Consider the following 20,065-nt stretch of genomic DNA (forward strand, 5'->3'; position numbering starts at 1 on the left):
CGTCCACCCATCCCTTCACCAATCCATCTACCCACTCACCCACCCATATGCTTATCCTTTTACCCATCCATCTACCCACCCATCCATCCACCCACACACCCATTCATCCATCTATCCACCCATCCATTTATCCACCAACCCATCCACCCATCCCTTACCCACCCATCCCTCACCCACCCATCCCTTCACCCATCCATCTATGCATCCATCCATTTACCCATCCATCCACACAACCCTCCACCACCCACCCACTCACCCACCCATCCACCCATCCCTTCACCCACCCATCCCTTCACCCATCCATCCCTTCACCCATCCATCTATCTATCTATCCATCCATCCATTCACACAACAATCCACCCATCCATCCACCCATCCACCCATCCCTCCACCCACCCATTCATTCATCTATCCACCCACCCAACCATCCATCCACCTAGCCACTCACCCACCTATTCCTTTACCCATTCATCGATCTATTCACCCATCAGTCTATCAAGTGTGTACACTTGAAAATGGATACGTTTATGTTTTATGAATTTTGTCTCAATTAAAAAGCATATGATCTTCTGTTTCCTTCAGGTCCTGGACTGAGGTGGGGCAGGGGAAGAGAGTGCATCCATTTGGCTACAAACAGGAAGCTCTATGTGATTGCTTCTGGGCCTCGTGAACAGGGTGATGTTCCCATAGAAAGTGCACCCTACAACCAAGAGGGCCTAATCTTGAGGGATCCTAACTCTTGTGGGCCCTGTGGCCCTAGGCCCCTAAGCAGGGGTATTTGGTGGGCTCTTCCCCCCATGGGTCCAGAGTCTTCTCCACAGCCTTACCAGAGGCAAGGCCACAGTGAGCTATGTGAGGAGAGGCCACAGACCTTGAATTTATAACAGAAATATGAATTTGAAAACTCTCAACAACTTTAGTTACTGTCACTGTTTTTAATAGATTGTTATCCTTTATGCATTCAATGATTATCATTGTCACCAGCACATGGGGGAAATTTCAACGTGCCTGTTAAAAATGTCAGGTTTATTAGACATTCACTCAAAGCTTAGTTAATTTTGTTGTTTTGTTCTCTTCTCCCTGCTGCTTTTATTTATTTATTTTTTGATTGTGTGTGCTTAGCTAGTCTAAACATATGGGCTAATTTTTCTCTCCTGGTTTTAAAATACTTTAATGAATTCTGCAAAGGCTCATAGCTGGAATGAGTACAAGAGGCGCAGTGCTCCCCTGAAGTTGGAAGGGAGGGGGTATATGCTGGCTCTGCCCAAGCTGCCATCTGCTGGGCCTGTCCCTGGGTAGAACAATTCTTTCTCAATAGAGGCTGCAGGACTTCTGGCCTTGGAACTTTGGTTTCCATTTTCTTTTTGTCTGGGGTGGGAACATTGCTTCTCTCTTCCTGACAAATAGTCAAATGATTCATCCTTGACCTTGGGCCTCTAAAGAGGGTCTCTGTTCAACATCCGCACTCACCACTTTGGATGATGACTTCTCCTTCATTCCTCTTGTCTTTCCTGGTACAGAACTGTTTTGTTGTTATTGTTCTTGTTGTTGATTTCTAAAAATGCCCACTGAGAGTGAAGAGATTCAGGAGAGGCTTTGGACCAACTGCCACAGGGTACATTAAATACTTGTGGGTACCACAAAATTAGCTAGATGATGCAGCCAAGGAAATGGATTCAGTGGTGAGATGTCACACCTGCCATTGCCTCACTAGCCAGGGCCAGAGAAGGAGGGACATGCAACAGCCACCCTCCTCAGTAGGCTTTCCTAGCATTTGAGTCTGTCCACTGCAGGATCAATAGCTCTAATATCTGCCCTACACTCTGCAAGGACCACATAACCATTATCATGGAATAGTGAACTCACAAGACAAGCTCTAGGAGGGGAAATTCATGACTTTAGGTTGATTCATCAGATGCCAATTCTCTATTTTACGTTTCTCTGGGAATCAATCTTTTCCTTCTACTGTGTGGCTGTATGTGTGAGAGTTGGTGGGGGATCATGGGGTACGGGAGCTACTTTAGTGCTCTTTTCTCATTTCTTAAGTTGGAGGCATAGCTAATTCATTTCTTTCAATCTTTTTTCTTTTCCAATGTAAGTTTCAAAGCTATAAACTTCACTCTAATTACTAAGTTAGCTGCATCCCACAAGTTTTTATATATAGTATTTTTGTTATCAATAATTTCTAAATTTTAATTTCATTATGATATTTATTTGATGTATTTGAAGCTTTCATCATTGTATAATAATCTTCTTTATATTAGTTAATGCTTTACCTTACCATGTACTTAATCTGATATTGATATAGTCTCACCAGCTTTTTATTGCCAGTATTTACTTGGTGTATCTTTTTTCATGTTTTTGCTTTCAATTTTTGTGGCCTTATAAAAACCATTTAATTGGACTTTAAAAACCTAGCCTGGCAATCTTTTCCTTTTAACTGGAGCATTTATCAATTTGTATTTATTGTGATGGCTGATAGGTTTATTTCTCTCATTTTATTTTGTACTTTTTATTTGTTCCACTCTTTCTTATTCTTTCTCCTTTCTTGTCATCTTTTGGATTGATTGAAGTGTTGTTAATATTATTATGCTTTCAGCTTTTCCTCTACTATTCTGAAAACTGTTTTATATGTTTAATTCTAGATATTTTAATATGCAAACTTGATTTAACAGTGTCTAAAATTAATCAGTATCTTTATCTTCCTCACAAATGATTTAAGAACCTTAGAATGCTTTAACTCTCACCACTCCTTTTCCAGCTAATAAACTATTTTTGTCTAGTATTTTGAGTTATAGCTGTTTGTAACCTCACGATTTAGACATTATTATTTTTACTTTATTCAGTCTGTTTTTATTTAGATTTACCTACATAATTCCAATATCATATCTCACCATTCCTTCTTTGAGATCATTTTTATTCTGCCAAATGTACATTCTTTTAAATTTCTGTTACTAAGAGTCATTTTTCTGGAAATATACTTATTTCATCCTCATTCTCAAAATTTAATTTCTTGAGGTATGGAAGTCAAACCATTCTCTTAGCACATTGAAGATATTATATTACTATTTTCTGGCTTCTACTGTTACTGTTAAGAAGCCAGTCATTGGTCTAATGATCATTCCTTTGAATGTGATCTGTCTTTTCTCTTTGAAAGTATAAATATTTCTTACTTTAAAGTGCATGAATCATAAATGTACAGTCTTCTAAATTTTTACAAAGTAAATGCACCCATGCAGTCATCACCTGAATTTTTAAAAATGAAAACAAAACCTTACAGCACTCTAGAAGCCTCCTTTAGTCATTACCCACCTCCTTAAAGATAAAAACTGTTTTCATATCTGTCCTCATTAATCAATTTTGCCTATTTCTGATCTGGCTGGGTTTTTGTTTCCTTTTTGTCTTTTGTGTTTTACAGATTCACTTTGCTTTGTCTGGGTGAAGATTTCATTTGACATTCCTACTTAGCATTTGCCAGAACTCCTGGAACTGAGTTTTGGTGAAACTCTTAACTCTTTCACCAGTGCCTCCTCTCAATTTCTTTCTTTTTCTTTTTCTTTTTCTTTTCTTTGGAGGCGGAATCTTGCACTGTTGCCAGGTTGAAGTACAGTGGCACGATCTTGGCTCATTGCAACCTTTGCCTCCCAGGTTCAAGTGATTCTCCTGCCTCAGCCTCCTGAGTAGCTGGGATTACAGGCATGTGCCACCATGCCCAGCTAATTTTTGTATTTTTAGTAGAGGTGGCATTTCAACATGTTGGCAAGGATGGTCTCAATCTCTTGACCTCATGATCCACCTGCCTTGGCCTCCCAAAGTGCTGGGATTACAGGCATGAGTCATGGCACCCAGCCCTCCCCATTTTTTTATTATTGCAGTCAAGCCAATAAAAGTTAGAATTTCTTACTTTATTCTTCAGATTTCATCCTTATTTCATAGTGTTTCAAATCTCTTTGTTCCCCAGGGCTATGTTCCGAATCTTTCAATTCACCAATTTCTCCTTCAGCTGCATTGAATCTGTATACTATTTGATTTTCCACTGAATTTTTAACTTCAGTTGTATTTTTAATTGAAGTTCTATTTGTTCTTTTTAAAAACATGCTTGGTCATTTATTATAGTCTCTTTTTCTTTGTTCATTATTTTCAAGATTCCTTTTTGTGTCTGGAAGCATATTAAACACACTTATTTTGTATGCTATGATAATGTTAATATCTGAAATATTTAGGATTCTGATTCTGCTATTATTTCTGCTGGATTTCACTTATAGTACTTTGCTTCATATGTGTTTTATAATTTTTGATGATAACTTCATGTTTCTTGAGACTTCACCTGGGGAAATTATTTGAGGCCTCGGGCAAAATTGCATGCTTTCAGAGAAAATTTGTGTTGGTATCTGTTGGGCACTTTGGAGTTTTACCAACTGGATGCCATTTGAAATCAAATTTCCTGCATGAGGATTTCAGTCACAAGCTCAAATGAATGGTTATGATTCTCAGGGAAGATTTTTTCCACTCCTCCAAACATCAAGTTAAGACTTGTAAGTTTTCTTGCTGTTCTCTTCTGCATAGTGGGTTTATTTTACTTTTAATACAGTTTTGTATTGTAGAATAGTTATAGATTTACAGGAAAGTTTCAATTAAGTACAGAGAGTTCCACATACTTTTCATCTAGTTTCCTCTATTGTTAACATCTTATATTTGTATGGTACATTTGTCACAATTAACGAAGCAATATTGATAGATTATTATGAACTAAAGTCTATAATTTATTCATATTTCCTCAGTTTTTACCTAAGGTTCTTTTTCTGTCTCAGGATCTTATTTAGGAAACCACGCTACCTTTTGTCACCGTGTCTCCTTAGGATCCTCTTGGCTGTGACAGTTTCTTAGACTTTCCTTGGTTTTGATAACCTTGATACTTTTGAAGAATACTGGTCAAGTATTTGTAGAATATCCCTCTATTTGGATTTTCTCATGATTAGACTGGAGTGAGTTGGTGGGGGACATCGTCAAGTGGTATTTTTTTTCATTTATTCTTTCACTGAAGAGACAACTTTCTGTAGTCTTAGCTTTATGCAATCTGTTTTATTAGCTTGCCCAAGCTGGATGGGCTTGTGGCTTTATCTCCTGATTTCTAAGCCTTCAGCAGCCACCAAGACAGAAGTTTAAAGTCCACAGGGTTTGGCAGACATGCCAAGGGCAGGAGCTGACCAAAGCTCTTGCTTATCTCCCAAGGCCTTGGCTTTCATTTTGATTTGGCTTCTGCAGATCCTTACTTTCTTACTAGCTCAGCAATTCATATAGGAAGGTGTTTCAGCATAATTCATCCAACTTTTTATGTTGCTTTCATTGGGACAGTTTTTCAGGAGACCATCTTGCTGGAATATAAATTTGCTAGAAGAATCTGACCCTACTGAAAGCATCAGCCTGTGTCTCAACACATCTCACTTTCCATGTATCCAATTCCGTGTACTGAGCATCTATCAGGGACCAAGTATCTTGATAGGTCCTTGGATAACAAGTGTCCAGTCTCTGTACTTTTGTCATTAGACTATAGAGACTAGCAGAGAAACAGCATGTGATGGAATGGCATGGTGGAGAAGCCAAGGAAACAGTGAGATCTTTTCCTTGGAGAGTGATGAAGAGAATGCTGACAGGCAATGTCAGGGCAGAAGGCCGGGATTGAGCCAGGGAAGCCTGACAGGCAACACTAAAAACATTAGCTTTTATCATTAGAGCACTGGAAAGCCACTGAAGGTGTTTTGACTCAGAAGTGTGATGGTGATGCATGGGGCTTTTGAGAAAGTCCTCTACCGATGCTAGCGAGGATGTGTCGGAACTCGGGTTGAAAGACTAGTGAGGAGGCTGTTACAGCAGTCCAGATGATATCATGGAAAGGGGAAGCAATATAATCTGAGGAATATTTAGGAAATAGAAGGTATAGGACTTGACATTGGTTTGGATGTGCGGAATAAAAAATGGAGAGGATCAAGGATCATGCACAAGTCTTTGAAAAGAGTAACTGGAGGGATGGTGGAGCCGTTCCTTGAGAATGGAATGCTGGGGATGGAGGGCAAAGGTTTGTTAGGAAAAGCCAGTGCATTGAGCTTGTAACATATTTACTTTAAGCTGCCTTTGAACATCCAAAAAGAGCTGTCATGTAGGCTGAGATAGAGTCCAGAGCTCAAAGACAAGGGCTGAGCTAGAGATAGAAATGAATCCTGCCGGAGGTCCTAGGGCAGAGGGAGAGTGTTGGGGGAGAGGCTTTTGAGAGTCTGAGAAAAAGGCAGGGGAGGGAACAGGTCATTACTCACCCAGGGAGGGGATGCTGGGGTACATGGATTCTTCCTTGTGGGCTTTCAAATGCTGAAAGAGGGGGTATTTTGTTCTGGAATGTATATAACATGATAAAATTTATGAAATTCCTTCTGGAATATGATCGTACTGAAAGCTGGCCTTTTTCCTCCTGTTTGGTTCCACTCCCTACTTACCTCTTTCCGCTCTATTCATGATATTCCTTCTGTTCCTCCAATGCACCATAAACTTTCTTGCCTCAGTACTGTGCCTTAGGAGACCAAGGCAGCAGCACATTAAGATAAATCCTCAGGCAGAGCCATGTAATCTGGATCTGATGCCAAACCCTGTGACTTTTCTGTCACACCTCAGAGTACCCTTGAGACCTCTTCCCTTTAGCAAGGGGAGCTGGTCAGTTGCTGGATTTAGACAACTGGTTCCTCAAGGGAGAGTTTGAGAATTGCTCGGAGCTGGGTAGGTGTGTGCTAGCATCACCAAAATCGGAGTAAGGTAGGAAGGCAGGTAGGAGGCCCTGCGCTGAGCCTAGGGAATGAGGGTGTGTATCTGAATGTGTGTGGGGAAGTGAGGAGGGTAGAAGTCACACAGGACAGACACTCAGGGGCTTCCAGAGACAAGTTTTGCCTCACTGATGCTTTTTCATGGACAGACAGCACCAGGCCATCAGGCACATATGACATGAGACAGGTCCAGGACCTGAGATGCAGCTCCCACTTGGTGATGTAGGGCTCTTGACAGCAGGAAGGCCCAGGCTAAATGAACCTCTAGAAATGATTCCTGCTTCAAGTTCCAGTCCTGATGGAACCTTGTGATCTGCTCAAGCACTTGTGTAAAAACTGATAGAAAGCCCTCAGAGCAGTTGCAGAAAGTGTGTCTTTACTTCCCAGATGACATCCCTGTGGCTCACAAGGAAAGCCTGGGCAAGAAGTGAGCCCTGTGAATATGGGGCAAAAGGCCTGACCCCAGCCTCTCCTCCCCATCCTCATGTGACCTGCCATTTTGGCTCACCTCAAAGTCTAGACTAGTCTATTCATCCAACAGACATCTACTGAGCACCTATTACATGCCAGGCACCGTGGGATACAAAGATGATTCAAATGTGGGTCTTTCCTTCTAGGAGACGAGAAAAGGAGATGAGATGAGCCCCCAGATAGTAACAGAGAAGAATGTTGGGGGTTCAGAGAGCTCCAAAGAAGTTTAAGGAAACTATGTATCCTCTGGCTCTCTCCTTCTTCCTTGTTCAACAAGTATGTATGGGTAACCTACCTACCCCAAGCACTACCATTCCTGTGGGCTGCCTGAGACAGGAAGACCTGCTTTTCCATGTGGGCTCTCCAGTTTCACTCCTGGCCTCCCTGTCCTGTGGGACAGGATTTCCTAACTTTCAAAGGCCTACCTAACACCTGGGGCCTAGGTTTGGGATGGCAGCAGAGGCTTTGGACTCAGACTGGCCCATATTTGCACCCTGGCTTTGGCACGCGTGGTCTTGAGTGAACCTCTTTGAGATTCAGTGGCCTCACTGAAAAATAGGGATAATAATAGCACTGCACAGGCTCTGCATGTCAAATGCATAAACACATATGGAGATGGTGGTGCAGAGTAGATGTCCAATCCATGCCAGTTTCCTTTCCCTTCCTCAGGGCTCTAAGCCTCCTGGGCTTCATCCATACTTCTGCCAGTGAAATCAACCTTCACTTTTAGGCCTGAAAAGCTGTGGAGGACAAGGGCCTATGGGATTTCAAAAAGGGAAGGAAACAACCAACCTCTACATCCTCTCTCAGATTTCCTCCAGGAGGCCTGCCACTCACTGGCAATCTGAGCCCCATGCCAGTATAAGACTCACCAAGCACGACTGGCTACATGAGGTTTATCAGAGGCAAGATTGACCTTGGGCAAAATGACCGAGTAGGGAGTGCTGTGCCCCATCTCTCTCCTCTGGGTCCCATGCCAAGGTTTCTTTGCTCTCCTCTTACTTGGGATCAGGACATGATTTAGATGCTTATTTAACCTTGAGGACTAACTGATGGAAAGGTTTAATTTCTTCCTTCACCCAAGGGCACTTCCATTCAATACAGCCAACCATCCTAAGGTCAGGTAAACTAGTGTGGACTCTAAGATGTTTGAACTGAAAGAGTATTTGGGAATGTGAGGAGGGCAGAGGGCCATCAGGGTCTCCTGAGAGCCCCTTGGGCTGGAGACATTTCCTACACCTTGAAAGGGGGCTGCGAGGGTATCCTGCCCTCTGATTAACAGTTCCTCCTTTAGGTATAATTCTCACCTTGTGGCAGCCAGAGAAGGGGCCTTGCAGACTTCCTTCTACAGAAGGAGCAGTTGACAGGGTCCCAGCCACTGCACTAGGGAATTGACAGCCACTTCTGCATTGAGGCCATGCTTTCTACAGGCTGCTCCTGCCCAGTGATAAGCACAGCAGGGATACTGAGGTAGACCCAACCCTGGGAGACTGGTGACTCCTTTATTGGCTTACTTTGGCTCAAGCACTCCCCAATGGCTTTAGACTGCTGGCAGTCCAGGAGGCTTCCACCCCATTTTCTCTCCCTCTCTCCTTCACTCTGGGTCAGATTTGCATCAGTCTGACATATCTCCCAGGTTCCTTGACTCCCCCACCATCACCACCACTTTCTTTTTTTCTTTCGCACAGGTGTTTTCCCTAACAGGATCCTTGCACCTTGAATCTTGGGGAACCTGAACTTAAGCACACCTCCATGCCCCTCTGTCAGCAATGCCGTTAATGCCATGGGTGTCTAAACCTACCCATCTTTAAATGTGCTTGCTCTCCAGTAATGAGGCCTGGGAAAGGCTTCAGCCAGGTGTAACCAGGAGGTAATGCCTTCTAGTGTGTTTGCAGGAGTCTTGGTCAAAAGACAGACACAGTAGAAGAAAATATGTCCAGCACGGCTAGACCTCACCTGCTTTTGACAAATGATATTTCAGCAGTTAAGAATGTTGACTCTATAGCACAAAATGCTCTAAAAACCCAAAGAAAAACAAAACCCAATATATTTCAGCCATGAGGTAAAGTATTTAAGATGTGACGTAAAGTGTGATAGGAAAGAAAATAACTTGATAAGTGTACATGCTTTGTAGAACCTATTGTACAATAGAAATACATCATACAAATTGAGTGAACATCTTTTGAGAACAGTTTCATGCTGCTGGTTGCTAATTCTCCAGACAGGCTTCCTACTATGTTTCAGAGGGAGCCAGAAGCTGAGTCCAGAAGCAGCCAGAAGGTTGACATGGGTGAAGGGTAAGCTCTTCTGAAAAGGAAACCAGAGATGATCTGGAGGGGTGGGCCTTGGGAGTTTGGCTGAACCTATAGCGGCCTCTGGACATAGAGTGAGCAGCCCCAGCAGTCATTCCTCTAGCTCCTGTGTCATGCAGAGCAGTTGGCAGATGCGTAGGTGCAGCCAGAAGCTAGACATTAAAGACTAAGCTTGAAGACCATCTCCTCCTTGAATTCCCTCTGATTTTCCAGCTAGAAGTGCTCCAAGTTGCCCCAGCTCACTTTGCCTGTGCCTTGTACAACATGGTCCACTCTCTTCCTTGTATTGCAGCTCTTTATATCTGGCTTTTCTCTGATGCTCAACTCTTAGCTCCTTGAAAGCCAGGACTATACATGGCCTGTCACTTAGGGCTTAGCACAGTGATTACTTTGGAGCAGCTCAAAGCAGAGAGGAAGTCAGATTGGCAAGCAAAATCCCACCACACAATGCAAGATCTCCCTGAAAGGTCTCTGTGGATTTGTACTTGCAGGCATGGACCCTTGTTCTAAATTTCTGAGACCAGGATTAAACCTGAATATCATGAATCAGAATGCTATTTGATTCTATGAGCTATAGTTTGTTCTTCCAACTTTGTGCTGTAATTAATTGTGTGGTGAGTCCTTGGATGGGGATGACATTCAGATGCGTTTAGACTAATGAATTGTTGCTTGCAAATGATACAGTTGCTTCTGGCTTAATAAGTGGATCCTAATAGACTTTTATGATGGACATTTGATTTTTCAGCAGGGAAGGTGCTGACAGCCTTCCTTTTGTTTCTGCTTTTGTTCCTGGGGGTTTCCTGGCCTTGTACCAAAGCTCAGGAAACTCACTGAAAAAGTCTGGCATTGGGTAATTGTCAGAAAATCTGCCCTCTAGCTAGCACCCTGCACTTGGGACTGGAGGGATTCCTAGGAAAATGTACTCCCTGACTTTCTCTTGTCACCTGCACCTGGAGGTACAGATGGTGATGTGCTATCTGTGCTTCTACATGTTGAGATTCCATCAAGAACTTTAATACAAGAACCTATTACTTTATGAAATAGGACTGCCCTAAAAAGTCACATATAAATCTGATTGTGTTCAAGAGGAGAGATGGGCAGATTGAGTCAAATTGGATTTTAAATGTATTAGAGACTCTGAGTGTTTGAGAGAACACTGGGTGATGCTTAGAAGAGTGAAGAATTTTATGGAGAGAAAATAACCAACCCTAAAAATTCTGCTTGGTTCATATATTCATCCATTTCATCACAAAATTTACCTTATTGGGCACCTACCGTGTGTTCGACATTATTTTAGTGACTGGTGATACAAAGACAAATAAGCCACCTGCTGTGCTTTTGAAGGCAGCGGATGTGCTCAGGACTCAGTTGGACCAAGACTCAGTTGAGTCCCAGAACGTCTACATTAATAGCAGGTGAAGGTGTCCATCAGAAGAGACAAAGGCCCTGCCCTTGAGCTTGACTGGTTGTTTCCTTGCCTGGAATGAGCACATTCATGAGTCCCTGAGCTAGCAATGCTTGCTCCTGGGGTCTTAGCAACAGTGTCCCTCTCCTTCTGTCAACATCCCCTTGCCTTTAGGATAACAATGACATAAGAAACACACAGAGGAGTATTAGCGAGGCTTTGATGGAGGAGAGGAAACCACTGTGGCATTATTGAGTGGAAAGTAATTCCAAGCAACAGGGGTGGGAAGACCTTGCCTTCTTTTCAAAGGCGTAGTCTTTCCTTTCATCCCCAGAAGAAGCTTGGCTCTCTCTTCCTCAGCTGCCTTCTATCCCCTTCTTCCTGCTGCCTCCAACCTGTGGCTCCAGGAAAATCAAGTGTCTTTAAGGTCAATTGCCCATGGTTGTGGAAAAGCTTATTAAAGTGATATTTTCTCTGAATTACAGCTGGCGCAGGGGCGGGAGGCCGCTTTACATATGTCGGCCTGGCAGTACACAGGAAACGGCTGTGTTAAGCTGTAACAACAGCGCTCCATGCCACCAGGCAGCAAATGGATTTCGGTTCCACTTTAATTTCTAACGAACGGCCATGCCTACGCTGCATCCATCAGCAGGAGACGATTCCGCTGCATTAACAGCCTTGTTTAGTGGCTGCCTCCCTGCTTATCACACCACAGCCTGATTAAATTGTTATATAAAGAGAAATGCTTTTGTAATAAGTATCTGTCGGGAATTTCAATCAGGTTCCAGGACCACCATTGCTGAGTCATGGTTCTTTTCTTTCCAATTAATGAGGCTTTCATAGGTGCTGGCAGGGGTGAACTTCAGAGGGAACAGCAGATTGGTTTCAGGGGCACAGAGAGGAGGAATGAGTAGAAATGTAAAGAACTGCCTGGGCGGGTGATTTCCTGGAGTAGCTGGAACTCTGGAAACAAGTCAGAGTTCCCAAGGTCTCTCCAGGCCTTTGTGGGTGACATTCCTCCCCCAGGTTAAGAAGGAGGAAAGAATGAGCCATGCTGGGACCGTGCTGGGCTCACCGTGTCCTCTGCAGCCTGGCCACTTCACTGGCCAAGTCAGATATGGTACATCCAGAAGGAGGGGAGGGCCAAAGGGAGGGAGCACAGTGCTCCGAGTCTACAGGATTCTGAGGTCTGTAGATTCATGTAAGCATGGATTTAAGTGTTTACTATGTGTGAAGTTCTCTTTTACGAACCCCTGTGCCTTAGCCCAGGAGTCCCTATTCCCCTAGGCTGGAGACTGGTAAGAAGTAATGTTAGGAACCTGGCCACACAGCAGGAGGTGAGTCGTGGGCCAGCCAGCATCACCGCCTGAGCTCAGTCCCCTGTCAGATCAGTGAGGGCATTCGATTCTCATAGGAGCAGGAACCCTGTTGTGAACTGTGCATGTGAGGGATCTAGGTTGCATGCTCCTTAAGAGAATCTAATGCCTGATGATCTGAGGTGGAACAGTTTCATCCTGAAACCATTTCCTCCTTCCAACCCCCACCATCCGTGGAAAAATTTCTTCCATGAAACTGGCCCCTCATGCCAAAAAGGCTGGGGACCCACGAAATCTGCACAAGGAACCAATGAGGTCACCATTATTATCTCTATTGTATGCATGTGCAAACAGGGAGGCAACAAGGAACTGAAATGAGTTGACCAGTTCACATAGCTAAGTAGGTGGGAGAGCCAGGATTTGCCCCAGCATCTGCTCCAGAACCTTGCCCTGAGCCTCCATGTGATACTTTCAGGCTCGGTGAGGTAGGGAACACATTGGAGCATCTGCCTACTCAGCTGTGTACCACACATGTTAGGCAGTGTTGGAAGCAGAAGATAATTAGATGTGGGTCTTGGCCCACAGGCATTTGTGATACAACTGGGGCAGAAAATACACACCTACAAAATGGCCAAAAATAAAAATAAAAAAGTTCACATTAACAGATATGCAAGCAACCAAAAAAAGAAACTATACACATGTATAAGCACCTTTGAATTCAGAAAGCAAAAAGGCACCATCCACTGCACCTCTGGGCCTTAATCATTACATTTAAGAAACCTGTAGTTAGCTTGATATCTAAAAATGTCAAATATTTTTTAAAAACTTTTCTCTTTCTGCTCTTTTTGGATCGATCATATATATTTTTACTTTTTATGTTATATATATTTTTCTCAGTCAGCTTTTAAAAAATACATTCTTGTAATGGTTACCGTCAACATTTCATATTTTCTATATCTTGTTTTGTGAGCATGTTAAGTTTGGCTTTATAAGGAATTCATTTATTTCATCTAATTTGTTGTATTTTCTTCTAAAAAGATAGGTGACTTCTCCTCTCTTCTAATGCCAGTCAATGCAACTTTAGGATCTTTGAGAACATTTTATAAGCTTTAATTACTAGAATAATTACAAAATAAAATGTATTTATTAAACAAAATATTTTGACAAAACAAAAAGAAAGCTGTACTTAGAAATGTGGTGAGGGAAGAAGATTTTCACCAACTTTATGATCACAATGGATGCACAGCTAATCTTCCTGGGCATGGTGACTGGTTAAACTCTGAAGACAATGATGGATTTCAATGGAAGTAAGAAGAAGAAGGGCAAGTGCATTGTCAACTCTGTCCATCCTCTCCAAGGAGCCAAGGGGAAGTAGCTGTGGATCAGGCCCACTAAGATGCAGTTGTCCATGCCTGGTGGAGGCTCTGTTGGCAGTGTTGGTGACAAGACTGTGGAAGAAGGGGGAGGGACCCCACCTGGCTGTTCATCGGCTGTGATGGACATCAAGTTGATGCATGTTTGGCTCTGATCATGTGGAACAGAAGCTGAGCATTTTGACTCAGTATGAATTGCTCTGTGACTACAGAACAGGGAAAGGGAGAAATGAATAAACTTTCCAAGAAACCAATTAACCCACAGACAGTTCATTCTGTCTTTCTAATCCAGACAGAAAGCGATAACGGACACACAGTTCAGAGACAGCTCATCAGGACACAAAGTAGACCAGTTTAATCATCTTTCTCTGGCAGATAATGAAACCATTTCATTTTATTTTGGTTTACATCATGTTGGGCTCCCCAGGCCCAGTGAGTAAAGGGATGGCATTTTGCCGGGGACACACACACACACACAGAGAGACAGAGAGAGAGAGAGAGAGAGAGAGAGTGGAAGCAAGAAGACTTCTCACCAAACCTGGCCTTCATCATCATGGTATAGAAAGTCTGTGGTGAGAAATGCGTTGTGGGAATGGGGGAACGGAGTGGGTTTACACAATTTTCAAAAGGCAAAGAGGCCGTTGTAGTGGTGCGTGCCTGTAGTCCCAGCTACTAGGAGGATCACTTGAGCCCAGGAGTTCGAGGCTGTAGTGCACTATGATTATACCTGTGAATAGCTACTGCACTGGGCAAAGGCAAAGAGAAGCTCAGACTAAAGAGCAGTCCATGGCCTTACATAGCAATTAGTAAGAAAGATGACCAATTAGTAAGAAAGAGACAACCTGCTTTGTCATTGAATTATAACATCAGTGTCCCCTTGAACGCCCTGGCTCAACCACCGAAGCCATTGTGGATTTGGGGAGGTGGCAGCCTTCTGCCAGGGAAGGTAAGTGGCCCTGTGTGTCCTTCAAGAGGGGTACCCAAGGCAGAGTTTGGGGTCTGGACCCACCATTCTCTCGCTTTCCCTGGCCCTAGCACTGGAACAGCCCCGGGCATCCATGTTTAGCTTTATCTCCCACGTATCCGTCCACCAAGCTCTGCCACGTATCCCTTCTTCCCCATGCATGCCGCCACTGCAGAGTAGCTCTGCAGTCTCCCAGCTCTGAGCTTCAGTTGCCTATCCAGAAAATGGAGACATGAAAACCTGTCTCACAGGTTGTTGAAAGTATTCCAGGAGATACAGTGCCCAACATGCTTTGTAGGGAGCCCAAGATGAGTGTTCAGGAAGGGCTGGGTATTAAAGCAATGTCCTTCATTACTCCCAGTGACATATGCCTCCCATCTACATCTCTTCCTGCAGACTCTCTGATGCCAATGCCCAACTGGCCTTCTGAAATCCCTACTTTTGTTGTTTATGCATAAGTAGCCACGGCCCCTACTGAATGCCTGTAGGCTCAAGTCCAAACTTCCCAGCCCGGCCTTCAAAGCCCTTCTTCCACAGCTTCCACCTCATCTTGCCAGCTGCATGTCTCATAAACACACAATTTGAGACTCTTGCACTTATTATCCTGGACTTTTTACTGTTATTCCCTTATGCCAACCTATTCTTGCATTTTAGAAGAAGAAAGTAATTAACACAGTAGGCACTCAATTTTTATTGGACACATGGATAATAATGAAAAGAATTGATAAGCTTTGTATTTGACTTTAAGAGAATATATGAATATCTCTGTAAAAATAGCGTACCTAGTTGAAAGAATGGGTTCAATTTAACATTGACTGAGCATCTACCCAGTGCCAGTTACTGTACTAGACAGAATATGAATCTAAAATAGGACATCAGGTATTGTGGTAGGCTGCGCTGGAAGATGCTTCCTTTTGGTGTCTCACATAATTTCCCATGCATGAAACCATCTTCTGGTCCCGTGGGTTTGGCTAGGTCTACTTGCTCATATAAAACACAGATGCCAAGACACACACCGTTGCACATGGAAACCCAAATGCACGCAGTTAATGTAGCATAAATACTCAACAGGGGTATGCAGATTCCATGTGGCCTGTCCTACAGGCAGGATTACAGCTCCTTAAAGCTTTGACTCTGTTACCCTTCACAGGTTATTGGGCAGCATGCAATGAAACACACAGTTGTTTTTTGTTTGCCTCAATTCCTTGGCCGTTGGCCTCCCACTCCCTCATGGCCATTCGGGCTGTGTTCCTCTCAGCTCAGACCCCTCCCTTTGTCCTCCTTCCTAATCCCCTCCCCTAGGTCTCTAGCATTTTCATCCTGTCATCCCCAACAGTCCAGGTTAGGAAGTAGCTAGGGTTGGCATTCACAGCATCTGTTTCTACCTGGCAGCACTAGTTCCAGGTGAGTAGCTGTCAGGTACCGTCTGGATACTGTGCCTGGGGCAGCCCAACCTTTGGCAATTTGAGGAGGGGGCAAGAATAAACTACAGTTGGCTGGCCTTTGATGCAGCAGCTTTCCACTTGCTAGGGAGTGCCAGTGTGAGAGTTGAGGGAGAGAAGGCCACAGCTCCAGCACCTGTCCCAGGAGTGGTTCTGCGGAGTGCCACACATGGTAACCCTCCACCACTATGAAGCGAAGGGTCAAGACTGCTGCCTTAAGCAAGCTGGGAAACAGCGATGCCTGGCATAGAGCCAGACAGACTCCAGGGTGAACTTGGGCCTATCAGTTAACCTCTCTGAGCTTCTGTTGTGTCATCTGTAAAGTTAAAATAATCACTTCACAAGGCTGCTGTGAGGAAGTGCAGGTGAAAAACCAGAGCTCAGCACTCGGCACCCAGTTGACGCTCAAAAGTGTTTGTTTGTACCTTTCATAATCCTTGCCCTGCCCACATCATGAGATTGTTGGAAGGATCAAAAAAGTGCTTTGTGAACTGCTAGGTATATATGAATGGGAAGTACTGAAATGTTAGAATAGCGGTCTACAAACTATTTCTATGAAAAACCATATAGCAACTATTTTAGGCTTTGTGGGCCATATATTCTGTTGCAACTACTGAATTCTGCCAGTGTAGCAGTAAAGCAGCCATAGACAATAGGTACTTAAACAGGAGTGATTGCACAAGTAAAACATGATTTATAAATGCAGGAAGCATGCCTGCATAAGCCTATGGGCCACAGTCTGCCGACCCCTGTGTTAGAAGTTGGGAGTAGGGCACCAGGGTCCTTGAGCCAAAGTGATGAGATTTGCTCTTTGCCTCTCTTTTGCAGCTCCCTGTGGGATGTTTGGTGTGGATATACTGGGAACTCCAATCCTCATGAGCCCCATGTCCCAGCAGGAAACTTATAACTGAGAAAAGAGTATAAGAATTACCTCCTGAGAATGATGGTTTCCAGCTGCATACCTGATGTAAATGACGAGTTGATGGGTGCTGACGAGTTGATGGGTGCAGCACACCAACATGGCACAAGTATGCATATGTAACAAACCTGCACGTTATGCACATGTACCCTAGAACATAAAGTATAATAATAAATAAATAAATAAATAAATAAATAAATAAATAAATAAAAAAGAATTATCTCCTACCTGCCTGCCAGCATCTTGTGAATCTACGGAGCTGACCTGGGAAGGACTTGACCAGGGTCAAAAAGTTCAGTCACTGGCCTGGGCAGGAACCACGTGGGATGACACAGCCAAATGCCCACAGAGCGAGGCAGGTAATAAAAATGACTGATGGCTCTGGGTGCAGCCCGGTCTATCTTTTATTTTCCCACTTTTAATTGAGGTATATGGAGAAGTATTCCTCTGCCGTGAGAAAACAGCAGTGTAAACACGATGATAAATAGCAAGTGATACTTAAAGTCAGAGAGTAACAGAGAGTGGTGAAGACTGAGGTGAATGGGACAGATGTCAAGGGGCGTGGGGAGCTACTACTCAACTCCCGCTGAATGCCACCCACTGGGAATTAGGGACAAAAGTTAACCTATCTTCTATTTTTAAAGACAAACTGTAAACTCAGATTTTCTTGCAAAATATCTTGATGGTCTTAAATACTGGATCAATTCAAACAAACAAGAATTATACAGGCCAAAGAAAACAGATCTAGAACATCTAGGGAGATCATGTTGTACATCGAAGACTCCAGACCCCTAGAAACAAAAGCTTCAAGGCCTGTTCTGGAGAATGCAAGGTTGTTCAAGGAAAGGTTTCTCGGGGAAAAGCCTGGGAATTTTCCATATCTAGGGTTTCTTAACTCAGCACCAGATAATTCTTTGTTGTGGAGTACTGTCCTATGCATTGTAGGGTGTTTAGCAGTATCCCTGGCCTCTACCCACTAATGCCAGTAGCAACTCCCGCCCCAAGACAACCAAAAGTGTCTCTAGACATTGCCTAATGTCCCCTGAGGGGCAAAATCCCCTGAGTTGAGAACCACTGGGTTAACCCTTCCAGGGACAGAGGCAGGAGGCCATGAGAGGACAGCCCTGAGATGCAGCTGCCAAGTGATTGCACTTCAGCAGCCGATTAGTGGGCAAATGCTTTTAAATTAGCAAATTTTAATTTAGACCTAAATTTTCATTACTGCCCAAGGCTTGAGGAAAATTGGTGACTATTTAAAATTATTAATTGAAGCCTGTGGGGAATCAGTGGAGGGTGAAAAGCAGAAACGGTCTGGATAATGAAGCAGGCTGGAGGGGCAAGGAAGGTGGGGCAACAGCTGGCGACAGACTGACGAGGAGCGTGGCTGGCTGGGAACCGGGAGACCTGTCACGGAGTCCGTTTGCCATGCCCTGGAAACGGCTTGGCGGCAGCAGCAACAGCAAAGGACTTGAGGAGAGGTGAGTATCCAGGGCTTTGAAGGTAACCCCAGCGGCCTGGAGCTGGAGCCCAGCCCATTTCTATGGGGAACCTGCTGTGGCAGGGACAGAGGCAGGAAAACAAGTCCTCAAATAGGGAAGCCAGTGGGCATTTTCCTAAGTATTAAAGCAAACTTTGGTGCCGTGCTTTACAAAACTGTTTGAGTGGATGAATTGATTATTCTCTCTCATTAGACTCAGAAAACCATAATAAATGCAGATTTCTCCTCAGACTGATGGCTAAAGATCTAAATGTCTTCAGAGTTCAGCTCTGTCTTCAGGCACTGGAGGCCTGAAAAACATGGAGGAAGAGACGCAGGGATTGGAGAGAGAGATGCTTCTGATGGAGGTGGTGAGGGGCCTGAAGGCAGTGGTAGGAGCATCTTGGAGAAGGACGAAGGGGCTGAGGAGGGTCCTCTGGAAGAAAAAGTAAGGGCTGAGGGAAGTCAATAGTCAGTCAGGCGGGGACACTGAGGGCTCTGGACGGCAGACAGGAATTGGAGGAGGACATCCTGTTAGGAGGAGCTGTGGTCTCAAGCTTCCTCTTAGTTTTGATCTTAAGGGAACCCTCAGTAAATCAGGGTTTCTCTATTTTAGTTTCTTGCATGGATCATGAAGTCAAAAGGATACAGCTGAAGACAGAAACATCCCTGAGGTCCTGGCTGCTGGCCACCAAGGGCCTCCCAGGGAGAGGGGAGGTGGGGACTAGTCTCAGGCCTGGCCGTGTTCTGGGGCCTCTGCTGCCTGTAGTCCGGGGTAGATGAAAGCCCACCTTCTAGCCCCCTAATCAAGCAGGGCAGTAACCAGCAGTCCCACTTCTGGATTAAAAAAATGGAGACATGGAGAAGTAGTGACTCACTCAAGGCCACCCAGCCAGGAAGTTGCAGGCCAAGGTAGTCACCCAGGGCTCGCACTCTTAGTTCAGGGTCCTTTGCACATTCCACATTGCTGGTTTTAAGAAAGAAGTGCCTGTGGATGGAGAGTTAAATGAGATGAGAAAGCCTGAGCTCAGGATTACCTGTGGGGAGTGGCTTGGACTATATTGGGCTCCCCCTGGTTTGCCTGGTACACTTTAGCAAGAGGACACAAGCACTGCTCTGAATGTGAACTGACAAGCCCTGCACCCACTACCCACCCACCTCAGCCTCCATCACACACTCAAATGACCTTATTTCCCTTTGACAAGGCATGCATGGTCTTCAATAACGCAGGCCCCCACCTAACACAGAAGAGGCCTGTCACCCAAAAATAACTTGAAAAGCAGACAGAGGCAAGCAGATAAGCATTCAAAATCATTTATTTATAGCACAGAACACAAAGCCGTCAAAGGGACTACAGGCAAGCGACAGCCACAGCACCCTTTGCAGGGCAGCTGAGGGAAAATGTGTCTCCAGATCTGGCCTGCCCAGGGTGGGTATGCTGAGAAGTGGAGGACAGAGCGAAGTATAAGGGTGAAGAGGGGAGAGAAGGAGCAGACACCAAGACCTCAGCCGAGTAGTAGATTCGAGAGCCTCAGCAGGAGGTTTTTGGGAGACACAGAGATCCCCATCACTGGGGG

The sequence above is a fragment of the Piliocolobus tephrosceles genome, chromosome 1 (genome assembly GCF_002776525.5).
Source record: "Piliocolobus tephrosceles isolate RC106 chromosome 1, ASM277652v3, whole genome shotgun sequence".
NCBI classification, from domain to species: Eukaryota; Metazoa; Chordata; class Mammalia; order Primates; family Cercopithecidae; genus Piliocolobus; species Piliocolobus tephrosceles.